Genomic DNA, 18,312 nt, shown 5'->3' with positions numbered 1-18,312 from the left:
CCCAAAGGAAAGAGAAGGAGGGCTCTCCAGAAAAGCAGCTAAGTAATACAGAGGCATGCAACATGACAGAAAAAGAATTCAGAATAAGGGTCCTAGAGTGCATAAACCGGATGGAGGAAAAAATCGACAACCTCTGCAAGAAGCAAGAAGAAACAGATGAAAAAATCAATAACATATGGAAGAAGCTAGAAGAAACAGATGAAAAAATCTACAACTTAAGTAAGACCCAAGAAGAAATGAAGAGTGATATAGCTGTAATGAAAAACACCATTGAAAGTATCAACAGTAGACTAGGAGAAGCGGAGGACTGAATTAGGGAATTAGAAGACAAGGAAGCAAAACACACCCAAAATGTACTGCAATTGGAGAAAAAAATTAAAAGACAGGAGGAGAGACTAAGGGAGCTTTGGGACAACATGAAACGAAACAACATACGAATAATAGGGGTACCAGAACAACAGAAAGATGAACAAGGATTAGAAAACCTATTCGAAGAAATAATATCAGAAAACTTCCCTGAGGTGGGGAAGAAAAAAGTCACACAAGCCCAGAGAGTCCCAAACAAGGTGAACCCAAAAAGACCCACACCAAGACACATCATAATTACCATGGCAAATGTTCAGGACAAAGAGAGAATCTTACAGGCTGCAAGAGAGAGACGGAAAGTTACATACAAGGGATCTCCCATTAGATTATCAAATGATTTCTCAACAGAAACACATCAGGCCAGAAAAGAATGGACAGAAATTTACAAAGTGATGCAAAGCAAAGGACTGAATCCAAGAATACTCTATCTAGCAAGGCTATCATTCAAACTTGAAGGTGAAATAAGAAGCTTCACAGACAAAAAAAAGGCTAAGGGAGTTTATCACCACCAAGCCAGCATTTCAAGGAATGCTAAAGGGACTGGTATAAAAAGAAGAAATAAAAAGCTCAGAAAGAAAACAGCCACACAAAAAAAGAAATGGCTACAAACAAGTACCTTTCAATAATAACTTTAAACGTAAACGGACTAAATGCTCCAAACAAAAGACATCGAGTGACTGAATGGATAAAAAAACATGACCCATACATCTGCTGTCTACAAGAAACCCACGTCATTAGAAGGGACTCACACAGGCTGAAAGTGAAAGGATAGAAAAATATCTTTCAGGCAAATGGAAAGGAAAAGAAAGCTGGGGTAGCAATACTTATATCGGACAAAATAGACCTCAAAGTGAAGGCCATAACAAGAGATAAGGAAGGCCACTTTATAATACTAAAGGGATCAATACAACAAGAAGATATAACCCTGGTAAACATATATGCACCCAATGCAGGAGCACCCAAATTCATAAAAAAACTCCTGGAAGATATCAAAGGAGAGATCGACAACAATACAATCATAGTAGGGGACTTTAATACACCACTGACAGCACTGGATAAGCCCTCTAGACAAACAATCAGCAAAGATACAGCAATTCTAAATGACTCACTAGATCAGATGGACTTAATAGACATCTTCAGAACACTTCACCCCAAAGCCAGGGAATATACATTCTACTCAAATGCTCATAAGACATATTCAAAATAGACCATATATTGGGTCACAAGCAAAGTATCCCCAAATTCAAGAAGATTGAAATCATAAAAAAGCATCTTCGCAGACCACGATGGCATAATATTAGAAATAAACTACAATAAAAACAACCCAAAATACTCAAACACCTGGAAGCTGAATAGCATGCTATTAAATATTGATTGGGTTACCAATGAGATCAAAGAAGAAATTAAAAACATCCTGGAAACTAATGACAATGAAAACACAACAATCCAAAACCTATGGGACACAATGAAAGCAGTCCTGAGAGGGAAGTTTATAGCTCTACAGGCCTATCTCAAAAAACAAGAAAAAATAGTAGTAAATCATCTAACTCTACAACTCAAAGAATTAGAAAGAGAGCAACAAGAAAAGCCCACAGTGAGCAGAAGGAAGGAGATAATAAAGATTAGAGCAGAAATAAATGACATAGAGACCAAAAAAAACAATACAGAAAATCAATGAAACCAAGAGCTGGTTCTTTGAAAGGATAAACAAGATTGACAAACCTCTAGCCAGACTCACCAAGAAGCAAAGAGAGAGGACCCAAATAAACAAAATCAGAAACGATAGAGGCGAAATAACAACAGACCCCACAGAAATACAAACGATTGTTAAAAAATACTATGGACAGCTCTACTCCAACAAACTAGACAACATGGAGGAAATGGACAAATTCCTAGAAAAATACAACATTCCAAAACTCAATCAGGAAGAATCTAAAAATCTCGACAGGCCAATAACTATGGAAGAAATTGAAGCAGTCATCAAAAAGCTTCCATCAAACAAAAGCCCAGGACCAAATGGCTTCACAGGGGAGTTTTACCAAACATTCAAGGAAGAACTAAAACCTATCCTCCTCAGACTACTACAAAAAATTCAAGAGGAAGGAACACTTCCAAGCTCATTCTATGAAGCCAGCATCACCCTAATACCAAAACCAGGTAAAGACAACACAATGAAAGAGAATTACAGGCCAATATCCCTCATGAACATAGATGCCAAAATCCTCAACAAAATCTTAGCAAATCGGATCCAGCAGTACATCAGAAAGATCATACACTATGACCAAGTAGGATTTATCCCAGGGATGCAAGGATGGTACAATATCCGCAAATCAATAAACGTGATACATCACATAAACAAATTGAAAGAAAAAAACCACATGGTCATATCAATTGATGCAGAAAAAGCATTTGACAAAATTCAACACCCATTTTTGATAAAAACTCTCAGTAAGGAGGGAGTAGAAGGATCATACCTCAACATAATAAAAGCCATATATGACAGGCCCACAGCCAGCATCATACTCAATGGACAAAAACTAACACCATTTCCCCTAAGAACAGGAACAAGACAGGGATGCCCCCTCTCACCACTCCTGTTCAACATAGTACTGGAAGTGTTAGCCATTGCAATTAGGCAAGAAGAAGAAATAAAAGGCATCCAAATTGGAAAAGAGGAAGTAAAACTGTCCTTATTTGCAGACGACATGATATTATACATACAAAACCCTAGAGACTCCATCAAACTTAGTACATCAAACTTAGACTTAGTACATGAATTTGGCAATGTAGCAGGATACAAAATTAACCCCAAGAAATCTGAGGCATTTCTATACACCAATAGTGAACTTTCAGAAAGAGAGATTATAAAAACAACCCCGTTTACAATTGCACCAAAAAAATTAAGCTACCTAGGAATAAACTTAACTAAAGAGGTAAAAGACCTCTACTCAGAAAACTACAGGACGTTGAAAAAAGATATAGAGGAAGACATAAACAGATGGAAGAACATACCGTGTTCATGGATTGGTAGAATCAACATCATTAAAATGTCCATACTACCCAAAGCAATCTATAAATTCAACGCACTTCCCATTAAAATACCAACGGCATACTTCAGAGATCTAGAACGAACTCTCCAAAAATTCATCTGGAATAAAAAAAGACCCCGAATAGCTGCAGCAATCCTGAAAAAGAACAAAGTAGGTGGGATCTCAATACCAGATATCAAGATGTATTACAAAGCCACTGTTCTCAAAACTGCCTGGTACTGGCACAAGACTAGGCATATAGATCAATGGAATAGAATAGAGAGCCCAGAAATCGGCCCAAACTAATATGCTCAATTAATATTTGACAAAGGAGGCAAGAACATACAATGGAGCCAAGATAGTCTCTTCAATAAATGGTGTTGGGAAAATTGGACGAATATATGCAAGAAAATGAAACTAGACCACCAACTTACACCATACACAAAAATAAACTCAAAATGGATAAAGGACTTAAATGTACAACAGGAAACCATAAAAATTCTAGAAGAATCCAAAGGCAACAAAATCTCAGACATATGCCGAAGCAATTTCTTCACTGATACAGCTCCTAGGGCACTTGAAACTAAAGAGAAAATGAACAAATGGGACTACATCAAAATAAAAAGCTTCTGCACAGCAAAAGAAACCATCAACAAAACAACGAGAAAACCCACTGTGTGGGAAAATATATTTGCCAATGTCATATCTGATAAGGGCCTAATCTCCAAAATTTATAGGGAACTCATACAACTTAACAAAAGGAAGATAAACAATCCAATCAACAAATGGGCAAAGGACCTAAATAGACACCTTTCAAAAGAGGACATTCAGAAAGCCAAGAGACATATGAAAACATGCTCAAAGTCACTAATCATCCGAGAGATGCAAATCAAAACAACAATGAGGTACCATCTCACACCTGTCAGACTGGCTATCATCAACAAATCAACAAATGACACGTGCTGGAGAGGATGTGGAGAAAAAGGAACACTTGTGCACTGCTGGTGGGAATGCAGACTGGTGCAGCCACTATGGAAGACAGTATGGAGTTTCCTCAAAAAACTGAAAATGGAACTCCCATTTGACCCTGTGATCCCACTTCTAGGAATATATCCCAAGAAACCAGAAACACCAATCAGAAAGGATATATGCACCTCTATGTTCATAGCAGCACAATTCACCATAGCTAAGATCTGGAAACAGCCTAAGTGCCCATCAGTAGATGAATGGATTAGAAAATAGTGGTACATCTACACGATGGAATACTATGCTGCTCTAAAAAGGAAGTAACTCTTACCATTTGCAACGTCATGGATGGAACTGGAGAGCATTATGCTAAGTGAAATAAGCCAGTCAATGAAGGAAAAATACCACATGATCTCACTCATTCATGGATAATAGAGACCATTATAAACTTTTGAACAATAATAGATACAGAGGCAGAGCTGCCTCAAACAGATTGTCAAACTGCAGCGGGAAGGCCGGGGAGGGTTGGGGGGCAGGAGGTAGGGGGGTAAGAGATCAACCAAAGGACTTCTATGCATGCATATAAGCATAACCAATGGACATAAGACACTGGGGGATAGGGGAGGCTATGGGACTGTCTAGGGCGGGGGGGGGGGGGGGAATGGACACATATGTAATACCCTTTGTAATACTTTAAGCAATTAAAAAAAAAAAAGGCCCTGATAAGGTGTGCGTTTACAACACAAAAGACTCCAAAAACCTCTTCGTTGTTTTAGTCCAGTGGTTCCCCAAATTACTTAGCCATAGGAAGTGTTGTGTATAACACTATTAAAACCTAGAGCAGAGAGCAGCACACTTTTTTTTTTTTAAAGAACCAGTGAATATTTGAGGATTTGCCGGCCACCTATAATCTCTGTCACTTGTCTCTGTTTTCCCTGTTACAACCCTTGTCAAAATGTAAAATCCATTCTTAGAGTTTGGGGGTCATAAGGAAAGAAGCTGCAGGCTGGATGTGGCTGGCCAGCCAGTTTGCTGACCCCACTAGGGGGAACAGAGTTGAGAAATACACACGGAAGACAACTACTGAATTGTCATTTTCACTTGATGGTACTGAGAAATCCAGTGTCAGAAATCCAGGAACAGCCCTAGCCGGTTTGGCTCAGTGGATAGAGCATTGGCCTGTGGCCTGAAGGGTCCAGGGTTTGAGTCCAGTCAAGGGCACGTACCTCGGTTGCAGGCTTCTCCCAGCCCAGTCCTGATTGGGGCATGTGCAGGAGGCAATCGCATTGCTATTTCTATCGTCTTTCCCTCTCTCTTCCACCCTCTCTAAAAATCAATGGAAAAATATCCTCGGGTGAGGATAAAAAAAAAAAAAAAAGAAAAAGAAAGAAATCCGGGAACAGAAAACTAAAATTCCGTGCATTACCCCCGCAGTCTGCCCATGTAACAAATGAGAAAATATAAAAGTCTGAGCAGGGCCTTCATTTGTGAGAGGGAACATGACTCACGGCGAGAGTGGGCGGCGGGAGCCCGTGTGGAGCTCCGGTGGGGCCACTGCACCTACCTGGGCCTGAGAACGTCCTTCCACCCTAGGGGGGGCGGGGGCGGGGTGGCTACAGGTGTTTAAACATCATCTGGACATCTTGCCGACAGTTCTCTCTGTAACCAGGCTCAGTGGATGCCAGGCGTAGCTCATAGAGATTTCAGCTCTTTCGGGCCCCAGGCTGCCAACCTTAGCGAGATAATGAGGACTTCTCTGGGCCCCGCATTGGACTTCCTTTAAAAATGCAGGCAGGGCTCCTGAGGGAAGTGCAGGCCCTGGAGCAGGGCGCAGTCTCAGAGGTCTGTATTTAGAGCAGTTCTCCTTCCCAGGAGGAGGAGTGATGTAAGAGGCAGCCTGGGCCAGGAGGCAAGACCAGGGCTCTGGAGTGAGCGCTGCCAGCACTCGCTGGGGGACCACATGGAGATGGAGCCCCTCTCTGCATCAGTTTCTCTAGATGCAGAGTGTCTCCAATGGATGGAATAAAGACAAGTAATATGCCGGGAGCGGGTCCATGCTTGCTGTTTCAAGGGACCTGGCATATATGGCATACTGTCCTTAATATGTTTGCTCACCTTCTTGGCACTATGTGTTTTAACCAAGGTCTCTGAGAAAGGTTGTTTCCCCAGGTAGGGATTTTCCCCTGAAGTTAAGGAGGGAATAAAACCTCTTAACTAAGTGCCAGGTGGGTAATTAATCACTTTAACTATGAACAATCATGCTTAAGCTACATAATCTTTACTCCCTGGAATGGAGATAAGAAACGCCCTAAACTTTGTAATAGAGATTGATAGGATTGAATCAACTGGTATAAATACAGTTGTAACAAGACAGCAAGACACAGAACTTAGAACATGGAACTTAGAAGACAGAACCAGGAGGCACAGAACCTACACAGAACGTTCTCTAGAGACAGAAGAACTTCGCTGGAGAGAACATGACAAAAGATCCTGGACTGAACCTGACTACAGAAATTGGCAAGAGAACCTGACTAGAACCTGGTGACTGAACCTGGCTGGAGAACCTGGACAGAACCTGGCTGGAGAACCTAGCAAGGGAACATGGCTACAGAACCTGGCTGGAGAACCTGGAGAACCTAGCAAGAGAACATGGACACAGAACCTGGCTGGAGATCCTAAGCAGAACCTCTCTGGAGATCCAGACCAGAACTTGGCTGGAGATCCTGGCTAGAGGAACCTGGCTAGGCTGCTGATCAACTGAACGCTGTCTCCGTGTCGTTCCTTCTTCGCCGACTCCGTCTACGCCTTTGGGAACCCCTGGACCTGCTGGGGTTGGACCCCGGCAGAGTGTCTCCAATGGATGGAATAAAGACAAGTAATATACTGCAGCAGGGTTTGCTCTGCACTGACCCATTTACCAGCAGATTTTTTCAATAAATGCAGTGGGCCCTCCTAACCCTGAGTTTCACATCCGAAGATCCAGCCGTGCATGGAAAACAATATTTTTGCATCCCCACACTACAGATTCCCGACCGGGGATCCAAACTACTGTTTTCCATCCGTGGCTGATTGAATCCAGGTATTTCAAGTCCTGACTGTAGAGTCAAAAGTTATAGGCAGATTTTCGGCCCGTAACCCCCGGTGTTGTTTATGGTTAGAGGGTCAATTGTACATATAAATTAGCGAATGTTTGTCAGGGTGATAAAAGAATAAGATCTGGAGTCACAGGTCTGGATTTGAATCCTGGGTTTGCACTTTTCTAGCTGCGGGAAGTTGAGCAAACGACTTAGTCTCTTTGAAGCTCAGCTTAGCCATCTATGAAATGGGGATAACAATTCTGATCGTAAAGTGCTGATGGAGGACTTAAGCTACGTGGTCTGTGTAAAGACCCTAGACCAGCCGTGGGCAAACTATGGCCCGCAGGCCGGATCCGGCCCATTTGAAATGAATAAAACTATTGAAAAAAAAGACCGTACCCTTGTATGTAATGATGTTTACTTTGAATTTATATTAGTTCACACAAACACTCCATCCATGCTTTTGTTCCGGCCCTCCGGTCCAGTTTAAGAACCCATTGTGGCCCTCGAGTCAAAAAGTTTGCCCACCCCTGCCCTAGAACAATGCCTTGTGCATAGTAGGTGCATATCTTGGACTTCTAGCCACAGCAGCTGTGGCAGACAGACAAGAATCTATGGCCCCATGATCCCCGCCTCCTGGCGTTCACCCTCTTGTGTGATCCCCTCCTCTTGAGGGTGAGAGGGACCTGTCATTTGCTTCTTACTAACAAAACACGGCAAAAGTGACGACATGTCACCACCATGATTGTGTTGCATAAGATCAATGTCTGCCTTGCGAGTCTCTCTCTTGCTTCTGGCTTTGACGACGTAAGCTGCCACCTTGTGTGAGCTGCTTATGAAGACGGCCACGTGGCAAGGACTGAGGGCATCCTCAGTATGACAACCAAAAGTAACCCCAGCCACTGCACCTGTGCCCGGGGACACAGCCCCTTCCCATGATCACGGCTCTAGACCCTTCTAAGTGATTAATGATGCCGATGACACTAATGAAGACAAGCATTATCGGGAACCAGGCTCTGTGCCCAGCAGGCACCACATCCTACTGTGTTTAATAGTAATACTCGAGGCATGATCTCTATCCGTGTTTCATGAGGTTTGGAGAAGACTCAGAGAATCTGAACACTTTTCTCAAGGTGGGAATTCAGTGGCCATTGCTCGAATCCACCTGTTTGACTCCACGTGGTGCTGGGGTCGGCTAGCTCCAGAGGCGCGGTGCACCTTGGCCTTGACTGGAGGCCAATCTTCCAAAGTGTGTTCTTTTGTTGTTGTTGTTTGTTAATCCTCACCCGAGGATACTCTTTCCACTGACTTTTAGAGGGCGTGGAAGGGACGGAGGGAGAGAGAGAGAGAGAGAGAGAGAGAGAGAGAGAGAGAGAGAGAGAGAAACATGGATGTGAAAGAGACACATCAATTGGTTGCCTCCCATGCACACCCTGACTGGGGCCGGGGACCAAGCCTGCAACAGAGAGAGGTATGTGCTCTTGATGGGAAGCAAACCCAGGATCCTTCAGTCCGTGGGCCGATGCTCTATCCACTGTGCCAAGCCAGCCAGAGCAGTTATGTGTTTTTAATTGGATGAGTTTCCTGGAGGAGATGGAAGGGAGGTGGCTGCCTGCCACTGGTAAGTGCCTCAAAATGGGTCTCAAAATCAATTAAAGCTGAAACTAATTAGCAGCAGGATTCATTGGAAGAAGATTTTTTTAAAAATTTCCATTGGTTTCCAAACTGTTTTATGAACGAAATTCAGATTGTGGCTCCAATGCAAATCAACACGGATTGAACAGTTCTCAAAAGTAGGGTTTCCAGGACCGAGGTGACATTCCTCATTGAGGGCAGCTCACCAATGGGCCTGAGGTTTCAGGGCCCCGGCAACACAGGGTGCCACCTGGAGACAGGGAGCTCTGGGGCGGCCAGACCGGGGGGCCGTCCCAGAATCCATCCCCACATCCGCATCGGCTGACCTTCATATCAACAGCTCTTAACCAAGGCAAAATTATTCTTTACTCCTGCAATCAAGCACTTCAGTGCAAAGCCATCTCCATGTATTCGTGCCAATTTTCCTAAATTTGCTCGAGTGTGGCAGCAACATGCATGAAGTGGACTCGAATCGTCTTCCTAATCTTTTTCCTCGCGTTCCCCCGACCCGTCCTCAGCTACCGATGCTCTTAAACTCATGGCGACCCCATCAGAGGAGAGCACTGGCGGGAACATGGCATGTGCCAGCTCAGCACTAGGTGCCCGCCAGACCGAGCGAATGGAAGATCCCACCTGGGGGCAAGTCGGCTCAGCCCTCCCTCCGACAGCCCGCATCTGCAGCTGCTCCCTTCCTCGTGTCCTCTCCAACCTCCTGTCACCCACTGCTCCTCACCGTCCTTTTTAACTTTCCTGTTACAGGTGGTATTTGGGGCCCCTTCCTATGTGTCCAGCATCGGGCTAGGTGTTTTCTGTGAATTATTCAGAACATTCACTTATTTAGGGCCTACCATGTACAAAACGCTATTCTAGGCACTGAGGATATGGAAGTGAGCAGAACAGACAGGAAGCCCTGCCCTCCGGGAGCTTACATGCTTGTCCGGAGACAGGAAATAGATGCCACACATAGAACAACATGCAGATTGCCAGGGAGCAGTCAGTGCTAAGGAGAATGAGGTGGGGCAGAGTTACAGCAGGAGTTGGCTGGGGGAGGTGAATGGATTAAACTCAGGATGGGCAGCTAGGGGAGACCTTCTGGGGAGGTGACATCTGGGTCAAGACCTGAAGGAATGGAGGGGCCAGCTCCATGGATGGCTGAGAGCAGAGTAATCCAATGGAAGGAATGACCTGTGCAAGGTCCCGAGGCAGGAGCAGCCTGTGGGTGTGCAGAGCAGCGGGGAGGCCTGTGCACCCGGGAGGCGTGAGGGAAACACATGTGGGACCCAAGGGGAGGGGGAGGCCAGGAGGGCACTGGGATTTTGTGAGCTGGGGGCACTGCAGACTCTGCGTCAAGGAGGAACACGACCCGGTTTCAGATTCAACAAAGTCACTGCCTGTGTTGGGAAGAGCTTGGCGAAGAGGGTCAAGTGCAGGAGGACATCAAATTTGATCATGAAACAACCCCTTGAGATCCTCATCATCCTCCCATTTCACAGGCGAGTGTTGTAAAGGCTTTTTTTTTTTAAAGTAAAACTATGACTCTCGTGCAGATATGAAATGAACATATAATTTTTAAAAAGTTCAATTTGCTCGCAATGAGGGAACGAAGCAACGGTTATGAATGGTTCAAAAACACATCGGTAGTTCAGGGATGTTGGGATGAATGGCAACCGGGGGCAGCCTGGCTTGGTGCACAGGATGGATCCCTACAGGACGAAGGATCCCTACAGGACGGAGCATGGTTTGCGTCTGCATTACTCCCAGTGGCCTACAACTTACACACAGTCAGAATCAGCCTGGAGAAGGGCCTGCTAGAGAGGCACAACTCTGCACTGAAATGCACATTTTTCCTTACAGGAAAGAAAAGCAATTTGAGGCTGAGAGAGATTAAGAAACGGAGTGCAGGTCACTCAGTAACTGCTCACACTGGGGTCTGAACCCCTGCTTTCCTGACTCCCAAGTCAGGGCCCTCGGCTTCCCACATTTGCTGGCGTACAGACTTGCTGAAATATTACCAGAGATTTGGAGAGCAGTAAAACTCGGTTATGTACAGTAACCTCAAAAGAACTGCATAATTTAATATCCAAATCAACACATATTTCCTGAATGTCTGCTCGGTGCAAAGCATGGAAACAGGGCACGAGGGACCCCAAAATAAATAAGAAATAGCTTCCAATAAGCCAGCAATTTAATGATACAAAAAGCAACCCTGGCACGGTGCAAATGCTCAAAGTGTACTGCATGCGTGAATCCAGCACCTGACAGAAGACCCTCCACCCTACTGCCCATGTCTGTGTTGTCACCAGCTGCATATTCAGTAAGGAAGGGTATGGAACACGTAGATATGTAAATGCTTCCACTGTCATGCAAAACTGCACAGACAACTACAGCCTGAGAAATTCACTGTGAATATGGCCGGAGAGCTGCTCAAACTAGCAGGATAAAAAGATCGGTATCTTGTGAATGTTTGCATCCCCAGTTGAGAAGCACTCTGTTAACCGTGAAAAAAAGTGAAGGGTCTAAGGACAACTCAAGGGAAGGAGTAAAGGCTATATTTTTAGAGAGAAGCTGTTGCTGCCTTTGATGGTTAATGTTATATGTCAACTTGACTGGGCCATGAGGGGTCCAGAAACTTGGCCGAACATTACGCTGAGTATTTTTGATAAGTTTAACATTTAAGTTGATAGTTCGAGTGAAGCAGATTGCTCTCCCTAATATGGGTGGACCTCATCTAATCAGCTGAAGGCCTGAATAGAGCAAAAGGCTGATTTTCCCCCAAATAAGAGGGAATTTCTCTTGTCTGACTGCCAATGGAACTGCCATTTCTCTTGTCTGACATTGTTTTTGTTTGTTTGTTTGTGTTTTTCCCCTGCATTCAGACTTGAACTGAAACATCAGCTCTTCCTGGGTCTTGAACCTGCCAGCCTTTAGACTAGAATGACCCCAAAAGCTCTCCTGGGTCTGCAGCTTTTCTACTCATCCTGCAGGTCCTGGGACTTGTCAGCCTCCATAACCAATGAGCCAATTTCTTATAATACATCTCTACACATACCTACATCCGATTGGTTCTGTTTCTCTGGAGAACGCTGACTCATACATAGCTCTGCCCACTCTAACTTCCCCCTATGCCTAGTACATAGTCAATACTTAATTCAGACTGGTGAAAACTTGCTCAGGGTCTAGAGTGGTTCAAGCACTTACTATTTGGCTGCTTTTTTCTCTTCCCCATTCAAAGAATGAGAACAGGTGCATTTCCCTAGGGACGTTGGCATTTGGGAGATTTGAATGTCTCTTTAATGTTTTATTTTCTTCCCATGCTATTTCTTTTCGTATTTCATAAAGAATCCAATGTCTCTCTTTTTACGACCCTTGACATTAATCATCTATGAGTTTCCAACACAGAAAGTCAAAATTTTGGTTGATTTTCTTTCTTTATCAGAGTCTCAAATTGTGACATCTTCACCCCCTTGGTCATGTGGACCGATTCAGTTACCTGCCCAACCAGGTGGGTGCCCCTTCCACCAGGGCTGTCCTGGGTGGGTCTCCCCTGAAGTAGCACAGCTGTTAGAGTGCTTTTAGCTGTAAGCGGCAGAGAACTTAACTGGAAGTATGCCAGACAGGAAGGCCACTGGTCATCTCATCCATCTATCAGGAAGTCTGAAGATGGGACAATCTGGTCAACTCCACCAACGGAAGACCGGGTGCTCTCTACGCCATCAGATCGGACACACTGAATTCCTCTCGGGGCCCATGCTGGCTGAAGCCGTCCAGGCTTTGCTTGTGGACACCACGGCACGCTGCAGAGAGGAGGATCATTTGCTCTCACCAGTTCTCTTTATTTCTGAAGACATCTTTCCCAGAGCCACAGAGCGGGGTTTCTGTCACATACTAACGGGCAGCGGACAGTCAGTGTCATTCCTAACACAATCACCGGGAGAAGAGAGAAGCCTTCAAGATTGGCTTAGGGAGATTGAGATCCTCTCTTTGAAGGGTAGGAGGGGTCCAGGCTCACCACAGTGACATGGTTACTCTAGGAGCATGGATGGCATCACCTTCTGTGAGCAAAGATGGGGAGGGATTTGGGTAGACAACCAAGAGTGACAGCCACGAGTAGCATCACAACAAACTTCTCAGAGAGAGAGGTCCATTCTTTTCTTAAAAATGACCAAACAGCCACAGAGGGGGAATAGGAATCGGGGAGGAGAGCTTTGGGAAATTTACATTCCATTTGCATGCATCCAGTCTCAGCAGTAAGTCTTGACAATGTTTAAAACTTACTGAGGGGTAATATTTTTTAAAATATATTTTTATTGATTTCAGAGAGGAAGGGAGAGAAAGAGAGAGGGAGAAACATCAATAAGGAGAGAGAATCACTGACTGGCTGCCTCCTGCACACCCCCCACTGGGGATTGAGCCTGCAACCAGGGTATATGCCCTGACCAGGAATTGAACCGTGACCTCCTGGTTCATAGGTCAATACTCAACCACTGAGCCGGTGGGCGATAATAATATTTTTAAAAAGAGATTCTAAAAATATGTTACCTCCCTAAAGCTGTAAGTGGCCTGCCCGGGTTGGCGAGAACCTAGCAGAGCCTGGATTGAAGTCCAAGTCTAATGCCGCAGCCACGTTTCTGTTGACTGTTCCATAGGAGGGTTCCGTGGAGATGCAGCCACAGAACACACCTGGGAAGGAGTTACATTCAGGCTGGGCTGTGAAGGCAAAAAAATAACACACACACACGGGAGAGCTAGGAGAGGACAGAGCAACAGGTGAACAGGGTGGGGCAATGCAGCCGGGGGACGGGGTCCTCATCTCCGAGGCAGCACATTTCAGTGGCAGTGAGAGTGGTGCTGCCCGTCTCTGAAAGGAGGGGGACCCCGGTGTTCCCGCTGAAGATGGGCGTTCGCCTGTGGGAGTTCCCCAAATAGGCCTTCGCGCATGTACAACAGGGATCCTCAGAATACACTCTGTCCAGTACCAGGAGCCGAGAGATAAACCAAGCCTCATGCATGAAAGAGTGGCCTAATAAACCGGGGGGCTTCGTATTACACAGTAAACACACTGAGGGGCCCCAGCAGGGGTCAGCCAACTGCGGGGCCCTGTTTTTGTGTGGTCTGAAGGATTTTACATTTTTAAGGATCATAAAGTAAACAAAGGATATGTGATAAGCAATATGTGGCTGCAGAGACTAACATGCTTCCCACATTGTCTTTCACAGAAAAACTGGCAGACCCTTGACCTAGAGCAACTTACAAAAACATGGCTGAGCCTTAGAAGTACAGCAGGAAGTGGAAAAAAGATCTCAAACATTTTATATGTGGTATGGCATCCTTTTTATAAAGTAAAACCGACTAAAATGAAGATGGGCTTTTAAGGAGTTCACACAGATGCAATAAAAATACCTCAGAAAAAAAGCAAGAGGATGACAGAATTCAGAGAAATGGTGACCTACCCCAGGTGGGGAAACACTTCGCTACCCCAGGGGATAAGGTAGGGTGGGCAGTCTTTAGATAAAGGCTATGGTCAAGGTCCTACCTTTTGTTGTGGGGGTGGCTAGAGGTTGCTTATTACTTTTTAAAATTACTAACTAAATAGACATTAACCCACTTCTGGTACCAAGGTCCAAGACAATTAACAAGCAAAACCGATTCGTTGCAATTTTTAAAACAATAGCAGCATATAAGGTAAAAAAGTAAAATCATCACTTGGCCACTTCTAATGCCATAGCTCAGAGATAACCACTGCCAACTGTCTGGGGGGTGGTTTGCTCATATGAGGATAGAACTCACTGCTAAGACAAAGAGACCCCCCAAACACACACGTGCATAGAAAGGATGGGAGCTAATGTGTCCCCCTCATCACAGTGGACTGTCCTGGAGGTAGTGACTGACTCTCCGTTGGGGACCCAAGCCCCTTCTATCTTGATGTTTCACAGTCGCCTTTGTCTGCATGATAGGAGAGAACCCAATACCACTTCCACAGCAGGGGGAAAGGGCCACAAGGATATTCCCATTCCATATAAAGGCAATGTTGCACGTGTCACCTGCTCACACCACCAGGCAAATCTTCACTGCAAGGGAATCTGGGAAATGTAGTGTTTATTCTAGAAGGCTATGGGCCCAGCTAAAACCCAGAGATCCTAGTATTTCTTTTCTGCACCTACACTGACATATACATGGATGTGCATGCGCCTTTATTTATGAAACCAGATAATACCCTACATAAGCTCGTGCTGTTCCGCAGGTTGAATTTTTCAGTTAGCAACGTATCCAAGAAGTCTTTCCAGATGAGCACACAGGGTGTGTCTCATTCCTTGTGATCATTATACAGTGTTCTATTGCCTGTAAGTAGCGTAATGTACATAAACAACTCCCCATTCATCAACATTTTAGGGTGTGTTTTTTTCCCAGTTGCCTGGGCTTCTCTGAAAGATTCGATGACTACACACACGTATTTATGTCATTGCAAAGCAGAGAGACACAGTGACACAGCTGCTGATGAAAAGGCCTGGTGAGAAGGGATGGTCCTGGACTGACCTCACCGCACTTCAGCATCAATGTCTTCAGTCTGCTTCTGACATAGGCAGTGAAGTTTCTGGGGGGACGAGTGGGGGCAGCTGGGGTCCTGCTGGGAGAAGCTTGACTGTTTCCGTCCAGTGCCTGTTTCCTCCCACTGGCACAAAGGGGCTGCAGCCACAGGGAGGTGAGCCTCACTCACCTGAATTAGCCAACGCTGTGGGAACCGAGACGGGGAGAAGGACGACAGCAGGAGGAGGAGCCGGCACTGCCTTCTGTCCTCTGACTGCCCCACAGGAAGTCATCCCCACAGCAAGAGAGACTGACTTTGTATCTGGGTAATAAAATTAGGCAAAGACCGGAAACAAAATGCTCTCTGCTCAAGTTAATAGCGTCCCCTTGGTCTCCCGGTGCCTGTGGAACACGATGATGCTTTCCCTTTGTGTGGGTTCCCTCTGCTTGCTTCTGCGGTCGCCACGACAGCACATTCAGAGGGAACCCGCACAGCTGTCACAGCTGCAGGCTGAGGTGGCCCCGGGCAGCTTCCAGGTGTTTGGAACTGGGGATACCCTGTCCTTGTTATGACATGTGATTAGCAAGCTTTAGGAAGTGTTAGGAATTCTTTAATTGCAGGTTCTATGAAATGAGACTCTTCTGTCCCAGAAGGCAATCCGGCAATAAAAAAATCTGTGAAACATGCCGGAAGGGGGGTGGGGGAGAGGGAGGCCAACATTCACCGAGCGATGACTCCCATTGCTAAGTTCTGAGCTAGTTGTGACCCAAACACAGCTCATCTATATCCTCAAAATAATTCTTTGAATTTGGGGAAACTGACAGCCTGGAAGGCAAATAAGTTGGCTGAGTTACTGAGAGCCTGGGTTGGGCTTTCCCCTCGGGCCTGGCTGGCTTAGCGCGCCCCCCCCCCCCCCTGTTTTTGCTGGTCAGTTCTACAGCTCAGCGCGCATGGGAGGAACCCACTCAGGCTTGGGTTTGGGCTTTGCCTAGTTTCAGATGACCCACCGTGAGGCTCCCAAGTGGAGATGTCAAGTCAGCAGTTGGATATAAGAATGTGGAGTTCACATCAGAAGTCTGGGCTTGAGACCGAAATGGAGACGTCCTCAACATGGGGAGGATTTCCAAAGCCAGGCGGCCAGGCACGTTCACCTGTGGGGTGGGGATAGCTTGACAAGAGTTCCCTGAACAGGATCCCTGGGGGACTCCAACGCTGAGTCACAGGGGACATGGCAAAACCAGCCAGGAGAAGGGAAAGCAGTGGCTGGTGAGGTGGAGGGCAGTCAGGAGGGAGGGCTGTCTTAGAAGCCAGGAGGTCAAGTGTTTCAGGAAGCAGGGAGTACTGTCGAATGATGCTAGAAGGTCGTGTACAATGAACACTAATTTGGCTTACCAATCTTTGGTATTTTCTCAGAAACATTCTGAACACAGAATGATGCTAATTTGGAAATGTAGGGAAGCAAACACACTGTTCATGTCGCAGCATTTCCAAGCTAGCATTGAATACTGTGAGATAACAGAAAAAAATATACATATACTGGTCTCTGCCCCCGGTTGGCACAGAGCTTCTAAACCCTTGTAATTGCCTAAGTGATAAGAGCACTAGAGCATCTTTTTAAATACTTGGCCTTTGACCCTGGCTGTCGATACAGCATTCCTAAATCCCTTGGATCAGGGGTCCTCAACCTATGGCCCGCGGGCCACATGCAAATACAAATATTGTATTTGTTCCTGTTTTGTTTTTTTACTTCAGAATAAGATATGTGCAGTGTGCATAGGAATTTGCTCATAGTTTTTTTTCAAACTATAGTCCAGCCCTCCAACGGTCTGAGGGACAGTGAACTGGCCCCCTGTTTAAAAAGTTTGAGGATCCCTGCCTCGGACTTTCCTGGGTGACAGCAGCATCTTTTATCCTAACAAGGTGACTCCGGGTGGGCTCCTGGACACAGGCTGGTCACCAGAAAGACCAAACTATGATTAGAGTGTGGAATTTTCCACCCCAGCCCCCACTCTCCAGAGAAGGGCGAGGGGCTGGGCCTGGAGTGAATGGTCAATCGTGCCGACATCGTGAAGGCTCCATAAAGTCCCAAAGGACAGGGGTGGGAGAGCTTCCTGGTTGGTGAAGACATGGAGGTGCTCCATTATGGGAAGGGGGAGGAGGCCTAACTAAGTCTTGACATCTGAACAGGGAATTTGCTTCAGACACAAGATCATTCCTATGGTTCAAATGCATGAGTAAGATGATGTCATGTCATCTTTCCCTCCTTGGTTTTCGGATCAAGAACGTCAGACATCTTCTAACAAGTTTGTTAGGACTGAGCAAGCAGCAAATGATTTGAGCTTCAGACACTAGGTCCCGAGTCTTCACAATCATCCTCGGCCACGGAGCCATTACAGTGACTAGAATATGAAATGTATAACATTGAAGCCAATCAGCCCTTGTGGGCTGGTTCCAGCAGGTGAGAGTGGAACCCCCGAGAGTGAGTTTCCCCGGGGATGCCCGCGGGGAGGAAGTCCTCTCTCAGAACCCAATGTCTGCCTTACTTCTAGGTCTGTAACTTCCGGGCCTTAAATCCAGGCACTAAGCATTTATTAATGGGAAATCTGCTCTCTCTAGTGAGCGGTAATCACTGAATTTGGACCATATAATTAATCACAGAAAAATATAGCCCCACCACCTGCCATTTAAAATTCCTGGCAAGAGCTGAGTGGAA

Source organism: Myotis myotis, unplaced genomic scaffold (genome assembly GCF_014108235.1).
Source record: "Myotis myotis isolate mMyoMyo1 unplaced genomic scaffold, mMyoMyo1.p scaffold_m19_p_2, whole genome shotgun sequence".
Taxonomy (NCBI): domain Eukaryota; kingdom Metazoa; phylum Chordata; class Mammalia; order Chiroptera; family Vespertilionidae; genus Myotis; species Myotis myotis.
This window is presented reverse-complemented; position numbering follows the sequence as displayed.